The sequence below is a fragment of the Peromyscus maniculatus genome, chromosome X, assembly GCF_049852395.1.
Source record: "Peromyscus maniculatus bairdii isolate BWxNUB_F1_BW_parent chromosome X, HU_Pman_BW_mat_3.1, whole genome shotgun sequence".
Lineage (NCBI taxonomy): Eukaryota > Metazoa > Chordata > Mammalia > Rodentia > Cricetidae > Peromyscus > Peromyscus maniculatus.
In genome coordinates, this window is record NC_134875.1 from 46,326,707 (window position 1) to 46,337,621 (window position 10,915).

Genomic DNA, 10,915 nt, shown 5'->3' on the forward strand with positions numbered 1-10,915 from the left:
AGGGTCCATAAATTTGTCTTGTAATATAATTTTCACAGTGAAAATATTTAGTTTCAGATGTCTACTGAGATATTCTTTATGGATTTGGCATCACCTAGAACTAAGTTTATTTTAGGATATCACTTGCTGAAGGGATTTGATACTGTTAAAATCTTTGTCATCAAATCATCTACAAAGAAGGTTGAGACTGTGAGATTCAAAAGTGAAGAACATTCAATGTAAAATTGTTCTTGTGAGGTATATAATGACTAATGACTATGATATGCCATGGCAGGTCTGGAAATGCAGTCATTGCTCAAAAATGTAGAAATGAATAAGTAAAGTATCACAGGTAAACCTTCCTAATTCAGGAGATAAGTCACAAATTTGGGGGTTAATAGTTACCGTGGTTTGAATGAAAATGGTCCCCACAGGCTCATAGGGAGTGACACTATTAGGAGTTGTGGCCTTGTTGGAAGTGCGTCACTGGGGCTGAGCTTTGAGGTTTCTGTAGCTCAAGCTAAGCACGCGCAGTAGCTCACTCTCCCTTCCTTTTGCCCACTGATCAAGATGTAGAACTCTCGACTCCTTCTCGAGCACCATGTCTGCCTGCATGCTGCCATGCTTCCCACCATGAGGACAATGCACTAAACCTCTGAAATCTGTAAGCCAGCCCCAATTAAATGTTTTCCTTTATAAGAGTTGCCATGGTCATGGTGTCTCTTCACAGCAATAGAAACCATAACTAAGACAGAAGTCAAGGAAAAGTAGGGAGAAAACCATTTTCCCAACATTGGATAATTATAGCTCCTATTTGGAGATAATCCAATTTCAAGGATGACAGTGTAGCCCGGATTTCTGTGATCAAATCCAGAATTAGGAAGGTCTGTATACAAAACAGTTTCAAATATATCATATTATGTAATGCCTATCAAGTTCTTAAAATAATTAGCATATATAAAATATTCAGCCAATGATTCTGCCATTGTCATGATATGCACAGTGTATTATTTGAGAACTTTATATGTATTGTTAAAAATAGCTCTATTTAGATAGATATCAATACTTTATTTTAAATAAATTTCTAAGATGTGACAAATGGTAATTTGCAGAAGAAATTTAAGCATACTTAACATCTAATTCTAAGGTTTGTCGTCTTGCCATTATATAATAACTTTAATTCTTACTGTTGGTAATAATCCATGAAACCTAGAAAGGCATGGTAATGTTCAATATATTTTTTGAGAGCATGGTGTGATTCTGTGTAGATAAAATCTGAATTACTTATAAGATGAGAAATCTGATGGTCAAAAGGTTGAATGGGTATTTTTAGAGCTCTTCGTTGAATTGATGCTGCTGCAAATCTGTACAGAATGTGATGTTCTATTCAATGGAGTGAAAATATTTTTTTTAAATTGCATTATTGTCCAAGTACATTCAAAATATCATGCTGTTCCCATCTTTTCTAATGAAATACAATTTTCATAAATGAGTAAGAAGCTTCAGGGCTATTACAAAGCATAAAGTTTCTGGCTTAGTGTAGTGGAATGCTGACCTCCGGGCATGACATGGCCATTGAGCACTTCTTAGCAGCAATGAATACCTGCAGATGTGTACTATATTGGGCCCACTTATGGTCCATCATGGAAGGGGAGGCCTATGGAGACCCACCACTCTTCAAGGATAGTGTTTCTTGTAGGAGGACTTGTTTTTAGTGGTATAGCTGATCACCCATAAATTGCCCCTATTATGTTGATAATTCTTCATTCATCCTCTTGTAAGTAACTCCAATTGAACTTATTGGTTTGCTAAGCTATATTTGGGTGTAATAATTTCTTTGGTCTGTTGTAGGTGCCATATCTGAGACGAATAGATACCTGTTCACATCTACCCAGGAATAGTTCATACAACAACTAATGTCATTGTGTCTGTTCAGTCTGAAAGGTAGTTTTCTTCTTATTTTTCTTCCAAATTTGTATCTATTTGTGTCTCTGTCAGACACTAATGAAAGCTGAAACAAAGTTTAGGGAGTCATGGATAATACGTATTACTCAATGCTGGCCAGTGAAAACACCGACGCCTCAGTGATAGTTATGGAACTGTGGGACAGAACTGAGAAACAGAAATGGAAATGCTGGTCTTGTGTATAGTCTTAAAGAGTTTGGAATTATTGATTTAGAATTGAGATAAGCCTTTTTGTGAAATATAATCATTACAAGTTGGGGATGGAGATCAGTTGGAATGGTACTTGCACAAAGCCCTGGGTTCAATCCCTAGCACCACAAAAAATCAGGCATAGTGATGCAAACCTAAGATTACAGCCTTCAGGAGGTATCTCTTCACATCCTCCCCGTGCATGCATAAGCAAATTAAAACCCAGGGAGCATCTTAGAAGAGGAGGCAGGAAGAATGCAAAAGCCTGAAGATGGGGGGGTTGTGGGGGGGGGGCAGGGGGCGGTGCTGTGTAATGCTGTCTTTAGGAATAAGTGTGCCACCAGTACATTGCTATTCATACTTGATGCTTCTAGCAACTAAGAAATTCTTTTTTTTTTCTTTTTAGACAAGGCCTGTCTATGTAGCCCTGACTGCCCTGAAATTCACAGATATCTATATGCCTCTGCCTCCTAAGTGCTGGGATTAAAGGTGTGCTCTACCACATTTAGCTCAAAACTTTTTCAATTACCTCAAAGAAAGCTTGATAAGCATGTACTCATCATGAAAGAATATGATCAAGAAAAGTCTGTGAACTTTGGAGTCACATAGCTAAAGCATCCCACTGCCTTATTCTGAGCCAACCATTAGACATCTAGGGTCCTGTAGTAGACTCCTGTTTGCTCATTCATTCAGGTGCACCTTCCCGGGTTTCAGTCTTCATGACATTAACTAATTGTCAGTGATTATATAACAAAGGTTTAGTAGGCAATAAAATCAATTATGTTAATAGACGGAAATGTTTTTCACAAATCTATCATCCGTTCTGTGATTTCACTTTCCATATTACACATTTGAGTGCTATTTGATATTGTTAATCTATAAGCATGAATTACTTTTAATGTAAAAATTAAAAACAACTAAATAAGTCAGCCCCAAATAAATGATTCCACTTTCACGAGGTAGACAGAATATTCACAGAAACGGGAAGTAGAATGGTGGTTGTCAGGGAATGTGAGGAGGAGGAAGTGGGAAGTTAATGTTTAATGGGTACAGAGTCTTACCTTTGTAAGATGAAAAGCCTTCTGGAGATGGATTGTGCAACAACGGCTGTGTGCAAGATTACTGAATTGTACATTTAGAAATAGCTAAAAATGGTGAAGCATATTTTAGTAAATTATATTTCTTTCTCTTATCCTTTTATTGAGGAACTTTCTCTTCACTCTCCTCCCATTCAAACTATTTTCCAAATGAAACTAACATGGTGAATCTGAGCATAGCATTTCTCCCTAAAAACGACAGGATAAACCTATCTTCTACATGACATGCAAGGCTCTTTACCTAAACTCCTTATCTAACCTCACCTTTTCACACTGCCATATTTTGAGCTTCTATCAAGCCACACCAAATAGCTCTTATTTTTCTGAAAGTGATATTTCATTATTCTTGTCTCAGCCTAAAATGTCTTCTCATAGTCCCTGGTCTGCCTTCTGAGCACCTCATCCTTCATAATCAGGATTTAGTGTCTGCTCTGAGGAGCTTTTTGACTAAGCAGAACATGGACTCTTTTGTCCCACCTCTCTATGTGGTTAAAGCACTCCATCACTGTAGGTACCATGTCACATGGCAAAGGTTTGTTTATGTGGTTGAATCCTTTGGTAGACTGAAAGGACCTGAAGGACTCATTCTTGTTTGTGGAAAAAAAGAAAAAGGCCAGGGCACAGTCGAGCTACCTAGTAACTGGATTTATGCCTGTACTTTGAGGAAGTAAATGAACATATAGAAAGTGTAGCATAGACCAGAGAGTTTTTATACCTGTATTTCCACCAGTGGCATCAATAAAAAGCCTTAAAGAAGCTCTGCATTGCTGGCACGTAGCACATACCTATAATCCTCGCCCTGAGTAGATAGAAGAAGGAGGATCATGAGTTCAAGGCCACCCTGGGCTCTCAAACAAGACTCTACCTCAAAAAGGCAGAACATGACAACAACAACAGAAATGAAGTTCTGTGTTGTCTTGGCAAAAATCAGACCAATATCCAAGGATGGAAAAGACAAGACAAGGGGTTGCCAGCCTCTAGTGCCTTAAAAGAACCCTGACTTCTTATTCCCTTACAGACATGGAAGAGCTCACTTCTGACTCTAAGAGCAGAGTGATAGTTTTGACCAGGCTTGCCTGAAAAAGGATGGGAAGTAGGAGTATGGCACAGCTGTGGGGAAAATCACACAGGAAAGAAAAATGGTAATAGTTTTCTTGTACACAAAACTGAGTTTTACTTGTGTGTGTGTGTGTGTGTGTGTGTGTGTGTGTGTGTGTGTGTGTGTGTGTGTAAATGTTATTGTGCCATACTTTAAGCATATTATGGATAAAGTAGTCATAGGTACCCTGGCTTACAGATAGGCTTAAAATTTATAACATTGTTTATATGGGAAACTTGTTTCTGAGTTGGGAAAAAAATCAAAACTGTGAACCTTAATGGTAATATAGTAATGCATGAAAGTGAATAGTTTTGATTGTAGAACAAGTGACTATGGCATTATGTAGATGTAATATCATAGGCATTATGATTAGATTGTGCCATTCCCATTCTCTAGTGCCCAAATGGCCCATTATCGTGACTGCACTAAATTCTATAACAAGTTGAAAAAATGCAAGTTTCCATTTTAAGGTAGTCCCACAAAGAGCTCATCATCCAATACATCCTATGTTTTATCATGCAAGGTACCTCTGACTTGTTTCAGGACATAAGCAGATCATAAAAGTGATGCACCTGCTCTCAAGTACTTTTACAGTGAAATGTCAAACTATGAAAGTGACTCACTGTCTTACAGTTCGTCATCAGGGTAAAATATTCCCTAAAATGCAACAGTCTTCTCTAGGACCCATGCTGTATAAACAGATGCACTGAAAATCCCATATGACCTTAATGATTATTTCTGGCTATTTCCCTTTCCACATCCAAATGTTTGTGATATATTGCTCTACCATTGAAGGTTACAAGGCAGTGTGCAGGACTTAAGAGGAAACAGTTCATTCACTGACACTACACAGAAAGGCTGATGAGAGAGTCTTTCTTTTTAAAAATGTAGAAAGGAATCTAAAATTGCTTTTAAGAATCACCCATTTTCCTGTTAGAAAAACAATCATGGATATCTGTCAAGTACTAACGACAGTCTGTCAATCACACAACAACCCCACCCCTCTCTGTTTTCAATAGCTTGTCTTCTTATTGTAAAATTAGCTTTTAACTATTTCCAAAGCAACAGAATTATATTGCTGCTACGTGTGACTGAAATGTGTGACAGGTTGTTTGGATTGTAATTCCAAGCCCCCAGTTATGACCTACCAGCTAACACACTCCCCTCATTCAATAGAGCCTTGTGTCTACATAATGTCAAACAAATGGTAGGGCACTAAACAAATAATGAGCTGATTCAGAAACCTGCAGAGTGTCTCAGGTCGTACTACACTGTAAGTTGAAAACTTTCAATTCTTCTGAGAAGCACAGTGAGGTCTGCACTCTGGCAGACCCGTGATATAGACTGATTGTCTGGGCCATTTCCATTTCTTGTCGAGCTACACAGTACAAAGCATGCTGAAAATATTCAGTCCCTAAATATTTCAATGAATGCTAATGAATGAAATCCTCACATGACATTTTGAGGTGGATTAAATTCAGCTGTTTCTATCAATATTTTAATTGTATGTTCCACAAACATTTAAAGGAATCACTATATAGATATTAACAATGTGTTTTAAATGTTACTCCAGGAGTATCTTTGGCTATGGCAAATCCACAGGAGTGCTGAGGCATTCATACAACTCTCCCTTGAACAAACAAACAAACAAACAAATAAATACTAATTTTTTTAAATGAAGGCACTTAAAGATAATTCCAAATTTTTCTTTGATTTACAGAATCTTGAGAATCTGGCAAAATTGATGGAACCTCCCCAAGAAAAACGACACTGTAGTGGATTGAATAATGGCTCCCCAAAAGGTGTATTCACAATGTAATCCCCAGAATCTGTGCACATGATGTAACTGGGGGAAAAAAGCCTTCACAGATGCCATAAATTCTGAATCTTAAAATGAGGAGATTGTCTTGAGATTTCCAGGTGGGTTCTGAAGCAAACAGCAATTGTCCTTAATCACATAGTAAAAGCAGACATGGAGGAGGCAATGAAGGAAGAGGCCGAGATGGAACTGATAAAGCTACAGATAAAGAAATGCTGGCAGCCACCACAAGCTGGAAGAGGCAAGGAACAATAATGCTCCCTGAGAAACCTTGACTCCGCTAGAACCTAGCTTTGGATTTTGGTGTTCAATCCTGTGGGAGAAAAACATCTCCATTTTTACAAGTCACCAACTTAGTGGTCAAGTTTAGAATTACAGTAAACTAACAGAAGCCCAAAAGACATTCTCCAATGTGTGGATTTCAGTCAGTATGGAGCCCAAATAGAGAAGAAACATAGCTCTAATCCTCTCTTATCACTCCGTAATCTGGAACCAGAGGCTCAGATGAAGCCATAGTTAGATTTTGACTTTGTGGAAGGAGGGCTGCTGATCTCACCCTAGAGAAACTAGTGAGATGAAAAATAGCTGGATCTCAGGCAGTGCATATCTACTAGCTAAGCCTTGTAAATCAAGGAGTAGGGCTTAAAATGTCTCCCTGCCCTCCATCAGCTCAGGAGTCCTTCCTGCTTCTTCAAGAGCCCTACTTTTCCTTACTCAAAGATTTATAAAGCAAAGAACATAGTCACCTTGAAAAAAATTTAAAGGGTACATTTAAAAACATAAGCCTTACAGAAGGGTAGTGGGCACACAAGTGAACAAGTGGATTAAAAGTTTGGAAACATGACTTAAAAGATCAACTGTACAGAGATCTTTCTCAGAAAAATTAAGTAAGTGAGACTGATTAAGAGCACCACCATGGTAAACACCAAGCTTGAAGCTAGGTCTAGAGAAAGTCTCTGTTCTGCCAACTTGGGAATCTGGAGATGCTATTATTTGGGTCTTGATGTGGGTTGAATTGTGTTCCTTACAAAGATATGTTGAAGCATTGAACCCCAGTACCTGTGATATGAACTCATTTGGAAATAGGAGCTCTCAGGTCATTAACTCAAGATGAAGTCATTGCAGTGATCCCCTCACCTAAATATGGCTGCTGTACTTCTTAGATGAGAAGACAGACCTCCAAAGAGGAGAACACCATATGGAGATGGAGACAGCCAGAAGGCAGATGGTCATGTGATAATACAGGCAGATGGAGTAATGGTACCACAAGTCAAAGAACACCTGGGGCTACCGGAAGCTGGAAAAAATCAAGGGAGAGTTCTCTTCTAGAAGGTTCCAGTGCAAGCCTGGTCCTGACAGCAGCTGGCGTTTGAACTTCTGGCCTGAAAAACTGTGAGATAGTATCTTTTGATTATTTTAAACCAGATAGTCTGTTCTTTTGTTAGAGCACGTCTAGAAAATGAAAACAACACTGTTTGGGCTTTGCATAAGACATTTACTGAACGACTAATAGCCATACACTAGTCTAGACCCTGAGGAAATTCCAAGACAAAACAGGCCCTTTTCTTCCTCCCAAGCAGGATTCAGTTTTCTATAATGAGACTGGAAATTCATAAGGATCTACAGATTCTTTTCCCCAACCACTGACTTTCCCACTCCATCTATATTTTTTACTAGTTCATATATGTAGAATGTATAGATATCCTAAAGGCCTGATTTCACCTGGTCTTTCTGGCTATTTCACATTTATCCAGAAATGTCATTCACACATCTCCTTCTCCATCTAAGATGACAAAGATGGACAGCTTTCATTTTCTTCCCTGTCTTTGTGTTTCCTGGAAAATTAATTCATATTTTCAATAACATCTCCTCTGCTCTAAAATGAAGAGCTCCACATATGCTTTATGAAACTCAGTGCAGGAACCACACCGTGGCACTGTTTCATTCCCAGAATTTAATAAAATGCACATTTTATTTTATGTCACAATTTAAAGCATTCACCTCATGGTTTATGGTCCTGTGTGTGTGTGTGTGTGTGTGTGTGTGTGTGTGTGTGTGTGTGTGATGCACATGTAAGGCCAATTAAATGTTAATCTCAGGACTTGGAACATAGTTCAATGGTAAAGCACTTGCCTAGCATATGGGAGGTCCCAATTTTGATCTCCAGGAACACACATACAATCAACCTTAGTAACAGAAACTAGGTCTTATGCTTTAGATCCTTGCTGCCGCTTTAGATCCTTGCTGCCACGTGGTAAAGACCTTAGCAAATTACAAAATAGGAGCTAATTGTTTTCATTGTCATATTCATGATTACAGAGAACTATTTCTTGTGTGTGTCTTCGAGGATGAAACCCAGGGCCTTGAATATGCTGAGCAGAAGCTCCAACATTGAGCTCTACTCCCAGTCCAAGACCTCATTTTCTGTCATGGTCTGCCTTTTCTCCTCTTCCTATCACTGTAAGGTACTTTACTCTCTGATTCTTGTCACATTCTTGCTTTCATTAGTATGAAAATTTAGCTTGGGAATACTAACTAATAAAAAGTATATTACCGGGGCTGGGCGTTGGTGGCGCACGCCTTTAATCCCAGCACTCGGGAGGCAGAGACAGGCGGATCTCTATGAGTTTGAGGCCAGCCTGGGCTACCAAGTGAGCTCCAGGAGAGGAGCAAAGCTACATAGAGAAACCCTGTCTCGAAAAAACAAAAAAAAAAATTATATTACCTTGAAGTATAACCCAAATAACAGATAGGTGTGTGGCACCATGCCCTCTTTGCTTTCTTGTTCTATTTTGTGTTTTGCACCAGTGTCTCACTACTTAATATAGGCTGGTCTAGAACTTCCTACCTAGCTTGTGTTGGCAATGTACTTGTAGAAGTCCTGGCTCAGCACCCCTAGCATTGTACACATGTATCATTATGCCTAATCAGCAGTTGAAGATGTCTCTGAGATCAAAAAGCCCTTAACACAACCATAGCATGTATACAGAGGACCTGGTACAGTCCCATGCAAGGTCCCTGCTATCACTTCAGTATCAATAAGCCCCTATGAGCTCTGCTTAGTTGATTCTATGTAGTGTCTTAGTTGATTCTTGTGGTGTCTTCAACTCCTCTGGCTCATATACACTTTCCTCCCCCTTTTCCATGAGATTCCCTGAGCTTTCTTGTGGGACCCCTAACAGTGGGAGTAGGGGTGTCTCTGACTCTTTTGCCTAGTCTTGAGACCCTTTTCCTCCTATTGGGTTGCCGCATCCAGCCTTAATATAAAGATTTGTGCCTAGTCTGATTGTAACTTGTTATGCTGTGTTCAGGTGGTATCCTTGGGAGGCCTGCTCTTTTCTGAAGGGAAACAGGAGGAGGAGTGGATCTGGAGGAGAGGAAGGGTGAGGCAGAAACAGGGAGGAGTGGAGGGAGGGGAAACTGTAGTTGGTAAGTAAAATAATAGTAATAATAAGAGTAGTAGTATTAGTGATAGTAATAATGAGCCCTTAACACTAACTAGAATTTAACCTGAGTGACTAACTGGTATGCAGTGGGTGAATCCTTTGGGGTAGATGTTGTGAATCCTTTCATGTTCATTTCCTTGGTTCCAACTGACATATGTTGAGCATGTACTCTTTGCTTAATATGTCACATATTTTCTTTAATGTGGTTTATAGCAACCCATGAAGAACATATTGGCATTCTAATTGTAAATAGAAGGAAACAGAGAGTCAAAGAATGGTAATAACTTGTCCATGGGCAGACAGCAGCAAGATGTCAAATTTTTCATACTTCTCTATTTCCCAGTTTGATAATCTGTCTTTAATACCACACTGTCTGATTCGATGTGTTCTATATGGAAAGAATACCTCCTACATGCAAGAGTCATTCAGACTCTTATAGAATGATACAGAAGTAAGTACATTAACACTCCCTTATTACATTCTAAAATCAACATGTAACATGTTCATGCAATGATAATGTCAAACCCTACATGTTCTCTATTTTCTCCTATGCACATATAATTATCATAAAGTTTAATTTATAAAGTAAGCATAATACTATGGTTTACCTGTAATGTGTCCCCTATAGGCCTATTTTTTATATAACTAGTCCTCATCTAGTGGTACTGATTTTGGAGGGAGGCTATGGAGCTTTTGAGACTGTGGGCTACCTAGAAGATGAGACTTTTGGTGGGGGTCAAGTGGGAAAGGTATCAAGATTACGAGAAGGATATACTCAATTTTGGTTCTGACCCATGCTTTGCTTTCTGCTTTTCTTTCTTTGTTCCTCTTCTTCTTTTTTAAAATAAATTTATTTTCCATCCTGGCTGCAGTTTCTCCTCCTCCATTTCTGTTTAGGAAAGGGCTGGTTTCCCATGAGTATCAACAAAAGACTAAGCACCTCCCCATGTATTAAAGACTCTGTCAATAGGACAAAATGGCAGCCTACAGAATGGGAAAAGATCTTCACCATCCCCATGTCTGACAAAGGGCTGATCTCCAAAATATATAAAGAACTCAAGAAACTAGATATCAACACACCAATTAATCCAATTAAAAATGGGATACAGATTTAAACAGAATTCTCAACAGAAGAAAATCAAATGGTCAAGAAACACTTAAAGAGATGTTCAACATCCTTAGCCATCAGGGAAATGCAAGTCAAAATGATTCTGAGATACCATCTTACACCTGTGTGAATAGCTAAGATAAAAAAACACAAGCAACAGCTCATGCTGGAGAGGATGTGGAACAAGGGGAACAATCCTCCATTGCTGGTGAG

At 38.9% G+C, this 10,915-nt stretch overlaps 1 long non-coding RNA gene across 1 annotated transcript; it reads left to right on the forward strand.

Moving 5' to 3' along the window:
- The first annotated feature begins 1,570 nt into the window (after nt 1-1,570).
- LOC143270822 (uncharacterized) lies at nt 1,571-8,697 on the forward strand. Its single transcript, XR_013048046.1, has 3 exons — nt 1,571-1,756; nt 1,831-1,923; nt 6,050-8,697. It is a non-coding gene; the product is annotated as an uncharacterized LOC143270822 (long non-coding RNA).
- Nucleotides 8,698-10,915: the final 2,218 nt, after the last annotated feature.